Here is a 15274-nt window from a genome sequence, read left to right on the forward strand (position 1 = left end):
GCTCCTGAGAGCATGGCAACTGACCTACAGCTGGCATTCATAGCCCCACCCAACCCAACCAAACACACAAACCAGGAGTGTATTCACTAGGATCCAAAAGGAAGCAAAACAGCTGAAACGGAACTAGCTTGTTTCATTGCAAAATGTTTGCTACAGTTTGCTAGTGTCCACTAATGAATACACCCCAGGCATCCCTAAGTTTCTTCCTGTGAATCAGAGGGGAAATTAAGGTGAGTGGGCACCATTAGTAATCGTAGGTGTCTTTCCATTTTTACACCAGAGTCAACATAGTTAATCAGCCAGTATAGACCTGCTCTGGTGCCACACAGAGCCACATGGGAGGTTAACAAACATTTAATCAGCACCAGCCCCCTGCCTGGCTGTCTTGCAGGTGCTGCTGCCCCTGGGAGAGGAACAGAGACGTGGATGTGCATACACTACCACACTATGTACCACATCCGATCCCGGAGGAGTTTGTATACATTACCACACCTCCTTGCTCTTCCAAATAAAATATACAGTACCAGTCAAAAGTTTGGACACACCTACTCATTCAAGTTTTTCTTTATTTTTACTATTTTCTACATTGTAGAATAATATTGAAGACATCAAAACTATACACATATGGAATCATGTAGCAACCAAGAAAATGTTAAATCCCTGACCAGCATTGCACACTCTTGGCATTCTCTCAACCAGCTTCACCTGGAATGCTTTTCCAACAGTCTTCACGTTGTTACCACATATGCTGAGCACTTGTTGGCTGCTTTTCCTTCACTTTGCGGTCCAACTCATCCCAAACCATCTCAATTGGGTTGAGGTCGGAAGATTGTGGAGACCAGGTCATCTGATGCAGCACTCCATCACTCTCCTTCTTGGTCAAATAGCCCTTACACCACCTTGAAGTGTGTTGGGTCATTGTCCTGTTGAAAACAAATGATAGTCCCACTAAGCGCAAACCAGATGGGATGCCATATCGCTGCAGAATGCTGTGGTAGCCAAGCTGGTAAAGTGTGCCTTGAACTCTAAATAAAACACTGACAGTGTCACCAACAAAGCACCGCCACACCATCACACTTCCACCTCCATGCTTCACGGTGGGAACCACACATGCAGAGATCATCCGTTCACCTAATCTGCATCTCACAAAGACACGGCGGTTGGAACCAAAAATCTCACAGACTAAAGGAAAGATTTCCACCAGTCTAATGTCCATTGCTAGTGTTTCTTGGCCCAAGCAAGTCTCTTGTTCTTATTGGTGTCCTTTAGTATTTTTGTCCTTTAGCAGCAATTTGACCATGAAGGCCTGATTCACACAGTCTCTTCTGAACAGTTGATGTTGACATGTCTGTTACTTGAACTCTGTAAAGCATTTATTTGGGCTGCAATTTCTGAGTTTCCTGTGGCGGTCCTCATGAGAGGCAGTTTCATCATAGCGCTTGATGGTTTTTGCGACTGCACTTGAAGAAACGTTCGAAGTTCTTGAAATTTTCCGGATTGACTGACATTAATGTCTTAAGTAATAACGGACTGTCGTTTCTCTTTGCTTATTTGAGCTGTTCTTGCCATAATAAGGTCTTGGTTTTACCAAATATCTTCTGTATACCACCCCTGCCGTGTCACAACACAACTAATTGGCTCAAACGTATTAAAAAGGAAACAAATTCCACAAATGAACTTTTAACAAGGCTCACCTGTATATTGAAATGCATTCCAGGTGACTACCTCATGAAGCTGGTTGAGAGAATGCTAAGAGCAAAATTGTCATCAAGGCAAAGGGTGGCTACTTTGAAGAATCTCAAATGTAAAATATATTTTGATTTGTTGAACACTATAGCTCAGTATGTGTAGGCCATTTATCTGATGCTGTCCGGCCAAAAATACTATCCCCATCAGATACATTGGCTACACATTGTAAGACAGAGGGGCGCTGTTTTACTCGCTCGGATGCTTTCTCCAGTGAGATAGTTTCAGCCACTTGTGAAATGAATTAAAGCTAGCTGGAAGCTGGAAAAGCTGGAATTATTTTGGATGAACAAGTGAATGTAACCTACTTTTTGAAAAGGTGGTGCGTCCAATAGGCTAATAAACTAATACATTTACTCCTGTCTATACAGAAATAAATAAAATTATTCTAAATACTTCACCAGAAAGCATGACTTAGGTACAGAGGATCATTAGCTTATTTTGTTTCAAATCACAAGCTTGTAGGCCTACAGTATGACTCTTTGGGAAGCCCACAATTTGGGCAGTACAGGTGGCAATCGGCCTAGCTGATTATTGAGTTGTGGCTGTCAGTGAAAAGCATCTAAAATATGTGTTAAGATAATGTGTCTTGAGTATAATAAATAAAAATGTTGAGACAAGGAGTGGGAGGAGTGTGTGGCGAAGATATAGGCACGTCTCTCTCTCCAGAATGCATGCACTCAGCTTTCCAGAATGACTCAGCTGTCTCCCACCAATTCTTGCACATTCACTGTTTCATTGTGTGCATTGTTTGCCCTTTGATTGTTTATTTTTATCAACTCCCCATTACATACAATTGAAGTCGGAAGTTTACATACACCATAGCCAAATACATTTAAACTCAGTTTTTCACAATTCCTGACATTTAATCCAAGTAAAAATTCCAGTTAGGATCACCACTTTATTTTAAGAATGTGAAATGTCAGAATAATAGTAGAGAATGATTTATTTCAGCTTTTATTTCTTTCATCACGTTCCCCGTGGGTCAGAAGTTTACATACACTCAATTAGTTTTTGGTAGCATTGTCTTTAAATTGTTTAACTTGGGTCAGACTTTTCAGGTAGTGTCACGTCCTGACCAGTAAAAGGGGTTGTTTGTTATTGTAGTTTGGTCAGGGCGTGGCAGGGGGTGTTTGTTTTATGTGTTTCGGGTTTTTTTGGTTAATGTTCTATGTTAGTATATTTCTATGTTCGTTCTAGTTTTTCTATTTCTATGTTTAGTTTATTGGGTTGACCTTCAATTGGAGACAGCTGTTCCTCGTTGCCTCTAATTGAAGGTCCTATTTAGTAGGGGTGTTTTTTCATGGGTTTTTGTGGGTAGTTGTTCCATGTGTAGCTGTGTGCCTTACAGGACTGTTTCTCGTCGTTGTTTTTGTTTAAGTGTTTATTTTGGTTTTCTTCTAAATAAAGAAGATGAGCATTACATTTACATTTACATTTACATCATTTAGCAGACGCTGAGGGGGGGGGGGGGGGGTTAGAAGGATTACTTTATCCTATCCCAGGTATTCCTTAAAGAGGTGGGGTTTCAGGTGTCTCCGGAAGGTGGTGATTGACTCCGCTGTCCTGGCGTCGTGAGGGAGCTTGTTCCACCATTGGGGTTCCAGAGCAGCGAACAGTTTTGACTGGGCTGAGCGGGAGCATACACATTCCCGCTGCGCCTTGGTCCCATCCTTACGACGAACGTGACAGAACTACCCACCACCAACGGACCAAGCAGCGGGCCCAGGAGGAGCAAGGATCCTGGGCCAGGGAAAGAAGAGAGCAGCACCAGGAGCGGAGCAAGCAGCGTGCTCAGGAGGTGATGACATCCTGATTCGCTGGAGGTATTAGAGGCAAGAATAGACTGGACGTGGGAACAGCTACTGGACCATTGCAACAGTTTGCCTGGGTTGCAGGTGGAGGTGGAGAGGCAGCCCCAATAAAAAAAATTGGGGGGCACACGGGAAGATTGGCTAGGTCAGGCGGTAGACCTAAGCCAACTCCCCGTGCTTATTATGGGGAGCAGCGGATCATGAGAGCGCCGGTCTATGCGGAAGTGTGCATGATCTCGCCCATCCGCACGCAGAGTCCGGTGTGAGCGATCCCAGCCCCTCGCAAGTGCCGTGCTAGAGTGGGCATCCATCCAGGTAGGAGTTTGCCTGCGCAGCACATCTGGCCACCAGTGCATCTCTTAGGCCCAGGCTACCCTGCGCCTGCTCTACGCACGGCAGCCATCAGGCCTCTGCACAGCCCAGTTCGCCCTGTGCCAGCACTCCGCCCGTGCAGGGCTACTGTGACTTCCCAGCCAGGACGGGTGGTGCAGGCTGTGCGCTCCAGACCTCCAGTGCTTGTTCATGGCCCGGTGTATCCAGTTCCTGCTCCTCGCACTAGCCCTGAGGTGCGTGTCTCTAGTCTGGTGCCTCCAAAGCCAGCACCATGCACCAGGCCTCCAGTGCGTCATCCCAGTCCAGTACGTCCTGTTCCTGCTCCTCGCACTAGCCTTGAGGTGCGTGTCTCCAGTCTGGTAACTCCAGTACCAGCCCCACGCACTAGGCTTCCAATGCGTCAGCCCAGTCCAGTTCGTCCTGCTCCTGCTCCTCGCACTGGCCTTGAGGTGCGTGTTACCAGTCTGGCGCCTCCAAAGCCAGCCCCACACACCAGGCCTGTAGTGCGCCTGTCCAGTCCAGAGCTTCCAGCGACAGTTCCCCGTCCAGAGCTTCCGGCGACAGTTCCCCGTCCAGAGCTTCCGGCGACAGTTCCCATCCAGAGCTTCCGGCAACAGTTCCCTGTCCAGTGCTTCCGGTGACGTCCTACAGTCCGGAGCCTGCAAAGATGGCCCACAGTCCGGAACCGGCAGAGATGGCCCACAGTCCGGAACCTGCAGAGACGGCCCACAGTCCGGAGCCTGCAGAGACGGCCCACAGTCCGGAGCCTGCAGAGACGGCCCACAGTCCGGAACCGGCGCAGCCAGAATCGCCTTACAGTCCGGAACCGGCGCAGCCAGAGTCGCCCTCCAGTCCGGAGCTCCCAGAGTCGCCCTCCAGTCCGGAGCTCCCAGAGTCGCCCTCCAGTCCGAGGTCTCCAGCGACGCGCCTCAGCCCGAGGTCTCCAGCGACGCGCCTCAGCCCGAGGTCTCCAGCGACGCGCCTCAGCCCGAGGTCTCCAGCGACGTGCCTCAGCCCGAGGTCTCCAGCAACGCGCCTCAGCCCGAGGTCTCCAGGGACGCGCCTTAGCCCTGAGCCTTCAGCGGGGGTGGACAGGTTAGGTTGGGGACTAAGGCCGGAGCCTGAGCCACCTCCATAGTGGAGGATTGGGGAGGGGGGTGTAGCACAAGAACCGTCAGTGACGGTGGCCACCCTCAATTCCCTCCCTTTAGTTTGGGATTATTTTTGTTTTGGGGTTTATTTTTGTGTTTATTTGTTTGAGGTGCATCCGGGGTCTGCACCTTTGGGGGGGGGGGGGGGGGTACTGTCACGTCCTGACCAGTAAAAGGGGTTGTTTGTTATTGTAGTTTGGTCAGGGCGTGGCAGGGGGTGTTTGTTTTATGTGTTTCATTTTTTGGGGGGGATAATGTTCTATGTTAGTATATTTCTATGTTCGTTCTAGTTTTTCTATTTCTATGTTTAGTTTATTGGATTGACCTTCAATTGGAAGCAGCTGTTCCTCGTTGCCTCTAACTGATGGTCCTATTTAGTAGGGGTGTTTTTTCATGGGTTTTTGTGGGTAGTTGTTCCATGTGTAGCTGTGTGCCTTACAGGACTGTTTCTCGTCGTTGTTTTTGTTTAAGTGTTTATTTTGGGGTTTTTCTAAATAAAGAAGATGAGCATACACATTCCCGCTGCGCCTTGGTCCCATCCTTACGACGAACGTGGCAGGTAGCCTTCCACAAGCTTCTCACAATAAGTTGGTTGAATTTTGGCCCATTCATCCTGACAGAGCTGGAGTAACTCAGTCAGTTTTCTAGGCCTCCTTGCTCGCACACACTTTTTCAGTTCTGCCCACACATTTTCTATAAGATTGAGGTCAGGGATTTGTGATGGCCACTCCAATACCTTGACGTTGTTGTCCTTAAGCCATTTTGCCACAACTTTGGAAGTATGCTTGGGGTCATCATCCATTTGGAAGAGCCATTTGCGACCAAGCTATAACTTCCTGACTGATGACTTGAGATGTTGCTTCAATATATCCACATCATTTTGCTCCCTCATGATGCCATTGTCACGTCCTCACCATAGTAAGATTTTATTTTCTATGGTAGAGTAGGTCAGGGCGTGACAGGGGGTGTTTTGTGTTTTTCTATGTTTTCTATTTCTATGTTCTTAGGTTCTAGTTTTTGTATTTCTGTTGGTTTGTTTGGGATGATCTCCAATTGGAGGCAGCTGGTCCTCGTTGTCTCTAATTGGAGATCATACTTAAGTAGGGGTTTTGTGGGTGATTTATTTTTGAGTAGTGTTTGTTTCTCCTCTGCGTCACGGTTTGTTGTTATGTCAATTCAGTTTATTGCAAAGTTTCACAGATTAAATAAAATGTGGAACTACACACACGCTGCACCTTGGTCCTCTCCTTTTGACAGCCGTGACAGCCGTCTATTTTATGTAGTGCACCAGTCCCTCCTGCAGCAAAGCACCCCCACAACATGATGCTGCCACCCCCGTGCTTCACAGTTGGGATGGTGTTCTTCGGGTTGCTAGCCTCCCCCTTTTTCCTCCAAACATAACGATGGTCATTATGGCCAAACAGTTCTATTTTTGTTTCATCAGGCCAGAAGACATTTCTCCAAATAGTACGATCTTTGTCCCCATGTACAGTTGCAAACCGTAGTCTTGCTTTTTTATGGCGGTTTTGGAGCAGTGGCTTCTTCCATGCTCTGCGGCCTTTCAGGTTATGTCGATATAGGACTCGTTTTACTGTGGATATAGATACTTTTGTACCTGTTTCCTCCAGCATCTTCACAAGGTCCTTTGCTGTTGTTCTGGGATTGATTTGCACTTTTCGCACCAAGGTACATTCATCTCTAGGAGACAAATGTAGGAAAGTACCCACACCAATTTCTGATTGTCTTAAAGGACAACTCCACCCAAAAACATTATTTTGGTATTTGTTTCATTAGTCCATTGTTGATAGTCTCAAAAAAAAATGCATACCAGCAATCAAGTTTTCAAGATATGTAACTTTAAAAATACAGAAATACAGGGCCTCCTGAGTGGCGCAGTAGTCTTAGGCACTGCATCACAGTGCTAGCTGTGCAACTAGAGATTCTGGGTTCGAGTCCAGGCTCTATCGCAGTCGGCCGCGACCAGGAGACCCACGGGGCGCTGCACAATTGGCCCAGTGTCATCTGGGTTAGGGGAAGGTTTGGCCTGCAGGGATGTCCTAGTCCCATTGCATGCTAGTGACTCCTGCAGTGCACGCTAACACGTTCGCCAGGTGCATGGTGTTTCCTCTGCACTTTGGTGCGGCTGGCTTCCGGGTTAAGTGGGCAGTGCGGCTGGGCTGGGTTGGGTTGGGTTGGGTTAGGTTGGGTTGGGTTGGGTTGTGTGCTGCCACCACGAGGTGCCAGCGCAAAGAGCCTGGCAGTGCCTGCTCCTCACCCTCCTTAGCCATGTGCCCGCTGAGTGGTCAGAGACAAAGCTTCACATGATCACTTTCCCTCCTGCCTGGCAGCCCTCTGAATGGGATGGGATCCTCTGCAGTCCACCTTGGCAAAGTTGACAATAGGGTGTGTGAGAGTGTGTAGGAAGGGTATTGTCTCTCTCGTTGCAGAAGCAGGTTATGCAGCCAACAGTTAAAAAAACATGAACTCATACTTAACATTTGCTTTGACATGACGACATCATCGCTTGTGTTATGTGGCTTGTGATTAAATGCGTAATGTTAACCAGCAATATAATGCCAATATAAAATATTTGGCATAATTTGTGTGACGATTCATTTGTGGGGCAAAATGTTCTAGTTTGGATTTGCATCTCTTCCTCCCTAGATGAACCTTGGGCTGTCTATAATGTACTTTTCCCCTCAGCAGTTTGTTCATAGTTGTTCGCTAGTTTGTTACCTTGTATTTCAGAGAGAGTGGAACAAAACTGTTTTCCAGCAATAGAACTGGGATGAACGCTGTAGACGTTTCACTCACCATCCCATTCTCACACTGCCTGGGCTTGTGCCTCCCAAATTAGGGTTGTGTTTTTCACATTGTCGGCTCGGGTATTTAAACCAGCAACCTTTCAGTTACTGGCCCAACGGTCTAACTGCTAGGCTACCTGACACCTTAAAAGTGTGCATGGAGAATTGTGCATGGAGATACATACACAGAGAACACAGCCAAATGGACTAGATCCAGCGACTGTGTGACGGGATTGGGGTGCCCCTGGGCCATGGGCACAGTCAGTCCACGTTGAGAAATGCAGCTGTTCTTCTCAGTTACACATCTCATCAAATTCTGTTACGTCATGCGACAATTATAATAGCTTGCGGGAAACCATTGAAATGTACCGAAGCCAGGGTGACATGATATTTGATATGTAACCCAGTGATCCCACTGTAATGGAAAACCATGATAGCTGTGGTATTTTCCATAGACCATTTGTATTTTTATTTATTATGGATTATGTTGGAGAGGCTTCCATTAAAGAACACCCTCTGTGTGCTGTTACTCTTCCTGGGGTCCAGCAAAATTAAGGCAGTTGATAGAATTTTAAAAACATAACAATAAATTCACAGATTTCCCAACACACTAGGTGCCCTCAGGTGCCTACTCCACCACCACCACCACATATCCACAGTACAAAATCCATGTGTACGTGTGTATGTATATGTCTGTGCCTATGTTTGTGTGGCTTCACAGTCCCGCTGTTCTATAAGGTATATTTTTTAAAACACATTTTACTCCTTGCATCAGTTACTTTGATGTGAAATAGAGTTCCATGTAGTCATGGCTCTATGTAGTACTGTGCACCTCACAGTCTGTTCTGGACTTGGGGACTGTGAAGAGATCCCTTGTGGCAGGTTTTGTGGGGTAATTTTAAACTGAACCTTTATTTAATTAGGCAAGTCAGTTAAGAACAAATTCTTATTTACAATAACGGTCTAGGAACAGTGGCTTAACTGCCTTGTTCAGGAGCAGAACGACAGATTTTTACCTTGACAGCTCGGGTATTCAATCCAGAAACCTTTCAGTTACTGGCCCAACGCTCTAACCACTAGGCTACCTGCCGCCCCATGGTTGTCCCAGCTGTGTGCCAGTGGTTCAAACAGACAGCTGGGTGCATTCAACATGTCAATACCTCTCATAAATACAAGTAATGATGAAGAAAATCTCTCCTCCACTTTGAGCCAAGAGAGATTGGCATGCATATTATTAATATTAGCTCTCTGTGTACATTCAAGGGCCAGTCATGCTGCCCTGTTCTGAGCCAATTGCAATTTTCCTAAGTTCCTTTTTGTGGCACCTGACCACACGACTGAACAGTAGTCCAGGTGCGACAAAACTAGGGCCTGTAGGACCTGCCTTGTTGATAGTGCTGTTAAGAAGGTAGAGAAGTGCTTTACAATTTCCGCATTATTTATTACAAGATTTAGTTGAGGTTTAGGGTTTAGTGAATGATTTGTCCCAAATACAATGCTTCTAGTTTTAGAAATATTTAGGAGTAACTTATTCCCCGCCACCCACTCTGAAACTTACTGCAACTCTTTGTTAAGTGTTGCAGTCATTTCAGTCGCTGTAGTAGCTGGCATGCATAGTATTGAGTCATCCACATACATACAGTGGTTGCTCCACTAAAAGTTTTGCAATTATGCTGCGGGACTTAGAGGTAATTTGTGGTTTAGTACTGTACCCTACGTCACTACTTCATTGCTCCAGACCAGCGCAAGGGGGAGTTAGAGCACAATGATTATGCTTTTGGGTTCCAAGGAGCTACTGTGTCTCTGTAGTACTGTAGCCTACTCCCGGCCAGTCACATTGTACAGTGTCTTAGTGGCGCAGTGGTCTAAGACACTGCATCGCAGTGCAGCCTGTGTTGTTAAAGATACCTGTTCAATACCTGTGCTGGTCTCAACTGGGAGACCCATGAGATGACTGTAGGTTCTTGGTTTCTCTCCCTCTAAAAACAGAAATAAATCATTCTAAATAACAAACTGGCTTTATTTATAAATTAGTAACAATGTCTCACCCCATGTTCAAGAATGGCCTTTTTCTCACTCATTTTACGTTATTTGAAAACGAAATCATCTCCAAAATATTGTTATTTTTTAAACAAAGCGATTATTATTTTTATTATTATTAATTTATAATTATATAAAAGCCCCTTGGACATTCTCACAGATATATTATTAACCCTGTTATTAGCAGGACAATATATATTGGTCATATTGGTCATGGCTCCCGAGTGGCGCACAATGGGATTGCCTTGCAGTTCTCCAGCTTTATCCACTGAAATAGAGGTGGGCGCGTGAGGTTCAAGGCACGAGGGCAGGGGGCTTTACGGAATTCAAAATGACAATGCTTGTCTTTCATAATTTGGCCAGATATACTTGGATGTGTAGTGTCAGCGTTTGTTGCTGGAATGTCATGACTAAGTTTGCTAAACTTGCCAATGAAAAAAACATTAAAGTATTATTTGGTTTTGTGATGAATGAGCCATCTGATTCAATGAATGACGGAGCTGAGTTTGCTTTTTTTCCCCAAAATATAATTTAAGGTGTTCCAAATCTTTTTACTGTCATTCTTTATGCCATTCATCTTTATTTCTGTCACACCTTGATCTGTTTCACCTGTCTTTGTGCTTGTCTCCACCCCCCTTCAGGTGTCACCCATCATCCCCATTATCCCCTGTGTATTTATACCTGTGTTCTCTGTTTGTCTGTTGCAAGTTCGATTTGTTCGTGAAACCTACAAGCGTTTGTTCCCCTGCTCCTGCCTGTTTCTTGCTCCCGTTTTCTAGTCCTTCCCGGTTTTCACCTTTCTGCTTTCCCTGACCCTGAGACTGCCTGCCGTCCTGTACCTTACCCCACCTCTTTGGATTATTGACCCCTGCCTGCCTTTGACCTGTTGTTTGCCTGCCCCTGTTTAAGGAATAAACTTTTGTTTCTTCAACACTGTCTGCATCTGGGTCATACCTTAAACGTGATAGTTTTATAGTGTAGTTTCTTCTTCTTTTTATTCAGTTTAGTCACATGATTTCTCAATTTACATAGCATGGTGTAATAACACATGGTTAATGGATGTAGTAGCTCTGTGACAACACACTGGTGTAGAATGTGACGTCTACACACAGAAGGTTAGCCAAGGTCAAGAGTCATAAGAAGAGCTCTAGAATATGGTGGGTGCCAGGCACGTAAGCAATACTAACAGAGCTACACAGATACTTTTCAACTTCTAAACCTGATCCAACCAAACAGACATAGGAGGAGTGCACTACAAAAGTGTTTCACCCCTGTCCTCAAACCAAGCAAACATAAAGTGCAACCAAAGCATTTTCAAACATGGTAAAAACACAACATGTGAAAATTGTTTTACGCAAATGAACCCCTCCCTTTACAAACCTGGTTGAGCAAAGCCAACACAAACCATTTTGTGATGCAAACTCCCTACCTCCTCTCTGGTTTGGTTTCTGAGCTTTCTTCATTATAGAGGTTAGCTGGCTACTTAGAACATAGCTCTAAGAAACAGCCTAGTAACAGAGTGTTAGCCACAGGGCAACTTTGCAATTAGACTCCAGGCCCTTCTTCGCTTCTTCTTACACTTGAGGCACAACTTTGGGTCTGAGCCCAGGTCAGGATTGCTCCACTGGCTCGGCTTACACTTGTGACTGTGCAAACTAAAGGTCTGCCTCACACGACTCTGTAACATCACATGCTCTGTCGGTCTCTGTCTGTGTGAGATTGCACTATGCTGAACTCTGATTTACTCCCGTTATTCAAAGCCCCTGTCGGAATAAAACACCTTCATACATTACAGCGCCATGACTGTTTAATGGCTGTAGTGTTTTAATGAACCAGTATATCAGGAGTTCATGTACATCAGCAGCCAGAAGGCCAGTTTCCCTGTGAGTCTCCAGTAAGGCCTCTTTACAGCTGCTTTATACCTCAGCCGTTATATTGTTAGCTTTTCATGGAAGATCATAATATGATCTTATCTAAATATTGAAAAATTATTTCAGACATGGCCGGTGACATACTACAGTACTGTACCAACTAGGAAAATTATACAGTCATAACTATCAGCATTCCTTCATGAAAGCAATGGCAAGGCAAGGCATCCTTTGGAATATGCTGGGCTGGAAACCTCAACAGTACAACTTCAGTCAAGCACCAGCAGCTATATAGGGACCCTATAGGTGGCTAGAACAATACATAAAAAACATAAACAAAGACGGGTGACTGTCCTGTGACTTGATCCATATAAATACAGAATGTCAAATGACAAGGTCATGTCTGAAGGGGAGCCATCCGGGCCAGATGGGGAAAGGACTGGGATAAGAATAAACTCCACTTTAACGGAGCTGGCGGCTTGGCTCAAACAGAACTATTCACAGGGCTCTTCACTTCAGACTGACAGGAGAGCACAGCTGCCTCTTTCCCATCCAGCCTGGTCCCAGGACAGACCTACCAGCCACCCCTCCAATCCCAGGACAGACCCACCAGCCACCCCTCCAATCCCAGGACAGACCCACCAGCCACCCCTCCAATTCCAGGACAGACCCACCAGCCACCCCTCCAATCCCAGGACAGACCCACCAGCCACCCCTCCAATCCCAGGACAGACCCACCAGCCACCCCTCCAATCCCAGGACAGACCCACCAGCCACTCCTCCAATCCCAGGACAGACCCACCAGCCACCCCTCCAATCCCATCTTGAATGCGGAGCCAGGTCAACCAATCAGCTACTCCAACCCGCCATGCCCTAGTCGGGGGGGGGGGGGGGGTGTCAATGACTGGAGCCCTGCTTATCAGCCCTGTTCTCCAACCTCACCGGTAAAGTTCTCTGTTTCATTTAGGGACCGGGGAGAAAACGCAATAACTCTGAAAACAGAGAAAAGATTGTTCCCGTGCAAAATGTCCAAATGTCATCAGTTTAACCGGTTTTAAGGAAATGAAAAGCTGAGAAAACGATGAAACACGTTTCTGATAAGACTTGAGTTTGTCTTGAGTGCATATTTTATGTGGTTGAAATACTGTGTGCTTGCATTAACAGTGTCACAGGTAACACGTTACACACGCATTTGCATTTTCTCAAGAGGTGCTGAAAGAAGTCATATTTCTTCACTCCTGTTTCCGAGACAAAATTAACATTTGTTGTATAATTTTACTGCAAGAAATGCATAATTCTGCAGGAGTTAATATCATATTATACTACATGTGAGAGGTTATAGGCCTATAGTCAGTGTCCAGATTTCAGTTACTATTCTGTTTAACCCATATGAACTTAAATTATAAATATTATTTTTATTAATCGATACAGGTATACTCGTGAGCGGGATTTCAAAGGTGCATGTAAACAGCTTATCCTGAATAAGACCTTAAGAGGGATATGAGCGACTATCTGGAATACTCTGAGCATGTAAACATGGTCATTGATTTATATATACACTAGATGACTAACAGGGGGTGCTGTTTTGAAGCCTCCACCCCTCTATCTTGGCACTTTCCAACCACCATTGGAAAACATATTTTGGAAGCTATAGAAATTCATATATAAATGTCTACATTTGTTTTTGCCACGTTTATTATATTACAGACACCCTAGTGCATACATTTAAACAATATTATATGAGCTAAACATTAACGTAAAAAAATATATAAAAAAGTTTTCCTTAAAGTATATTTTTTGGAACGTTCTAATGTTACTGTCCCCACTACAACAACAAAACAGTTAAATACATGTCATTTAGTACTTAAAACATTTAATTGACATACTGTAGAATTCCATTCATTCCTATGGAGGACTGCTTCTTCTGGGGAGTGTCAATATGGCCGACCGGTGGCTTCAAAGCCTCTAAATGGCCAATATATAGCATTAGCAATCCAGGGTTTATATACATTATTGGTTTTGATGTGGGAGCGTGGGAGGTAGGCATATTGGGAAATAAATGGTCCCCCATGCGGTCTATGATACTTATCCACTGCTACATTCCACATGACCAGGACTCATATTTCAACAAAGTATGGGCAAACGCTACTTATACTGGCCTGAACAACCTTGTTTAAAATCAAAGAATGCCATTATGCACAGATCAAGAATCATGGCTTCAAGTCCCCAATGTCTGAGGTACTATTGCTCCATTATGTGGGGGAGAGGGGGGGACCTATATGCAACAAGAGACTTGCTCTTTAAAAAATGTGATTGAATAGAAATAAATTGATTAGCACCATGGAGATCATTTATCCCACATGCCTATCACGTTGTCTCATTCAGTGAGGGGGTTTCCTTACAAACTCATATACAGGGGCCATGCATGCACTGTTTTTTAATGGTTATGCTATCTGGCAATACAACTTGAGTCACATGTGCCAACAAGCATGGAGTGCACAAGATATTGTGAAGGTGGCAATATCAAATGGAAATGTGTTTTTTATGTAGTCTTCAAGGCACCAAGGTCTGGACGAGTAAGACACAATGAAACGAACTGACAGTTTTCTCCTTCTAAGAAGGCACATGTTGGTGACATTTGCGCATCGCGCCATAGGCCTATTAATATTTGTGAGAAGAAAAACTAAACTAAGGGATAAGAAATAAGGCACATAAAATCGTATATGGCATATGAAGGCATTGCTCATTCATGTGAATAAGGAATGGTTATTTTCTTTTCCATTGTCTTCACCAACGTGTTGTCAGTACGCGTCAATTGGGTTTCATAAATGGAATAGATTCTCGAGTTTCAGTTTTGAATGAACTATGTATTCAATTGTGGAACAATCAATCAAAACATTCGACAATTCAGTGATCAATGAATCGTGTTTCTTTACACAGAGGCAAGCGTTGAAATACTGTTAAAATCTTACCAGTTGAGTCGAGTGCCACGCTGTGAATTAATTCCGCTTTTAATTATATATATTTACACCTCTTTACTTTACTCTGAACGCTATCCTCTTCTTTTCTTGACTCCTCGGTCTCTTCTCTTTTTTATCTCTAAGATAATCACGCGCACTCAATTATCTCTTGTAGTTTGTAGTAAAAGAAAAATGCTCACTGAGAGATGAACCGCATTTGTAAATGGACTATAGCTGAGCTGTAAGGCTTGTTTTAAGTTCCGCCTCCCCTGTTGGTGCCTGCGCGTGGTGAGGAAATAATAGGAAACGCACGATGGGTCACTTTCATGTCCTTAGTTTTTACTGCCTGTAATGTATGGTAGCGAATTCGGTGGGTTGCCCCGATCCGGACTCGTCAAGCAAACGCATTAACCGTCACGCCAAGATGTCCAAACCTTTTGATGAGAACACCAGGTGTTGGGTTAAGGTAGCTACAATAAAAACCATATGACATGCATGCAGCAATGGCATGTAGGCTCATGCAGACTCAGTTGAAGCATTTTGGCAGGCTATTGGAAC

At 44.8% G+C, this 15274-nt stretch overlaps 1 protein-coding gene across 5 annotated transcripts in view; it reads right to left on the bottom strand.

Moving 5' to 3' along the window:
- The window catches only part of LOC106566062 (sodium-coupled neutral amino acid transporter 3), a 71655-nt gene extending 56618 nt beyond the window's left edge, over positions 1-15037 (bottom strand). For 4 of the 5 annotated variants that reach the window (XM_014133878.3, XM_082959414.1, XM_082959412.1 and 1 more), the window contains exon 1: positions 14729-15037. The gene's annotated coding sequence lies outside the window, so the exon portion shown is untranslated. Of the gene's footprint in view, positions 1-9767; positions 9828-14728 lie in introns of all 5 variants that reach the window. The other variant, XM_082959413.1, reaches the window with a different exon arrangement.
- Positions 15038-15274: the final 237 nt, after the last annotated feature.

The sequence above is a fragment of the Salmo salar genome, chromosome 12 (genome assembly GCF_965601325.2).
Source record: "Salmo salar chromosome 12, fSalSal1, whole genome shotgun sequence".
NCBI lineage: Eukaryota > Metazoa > Chordata > Actinopteri > Salmoniformes > Salmonidae > Salmo > Salmo salar.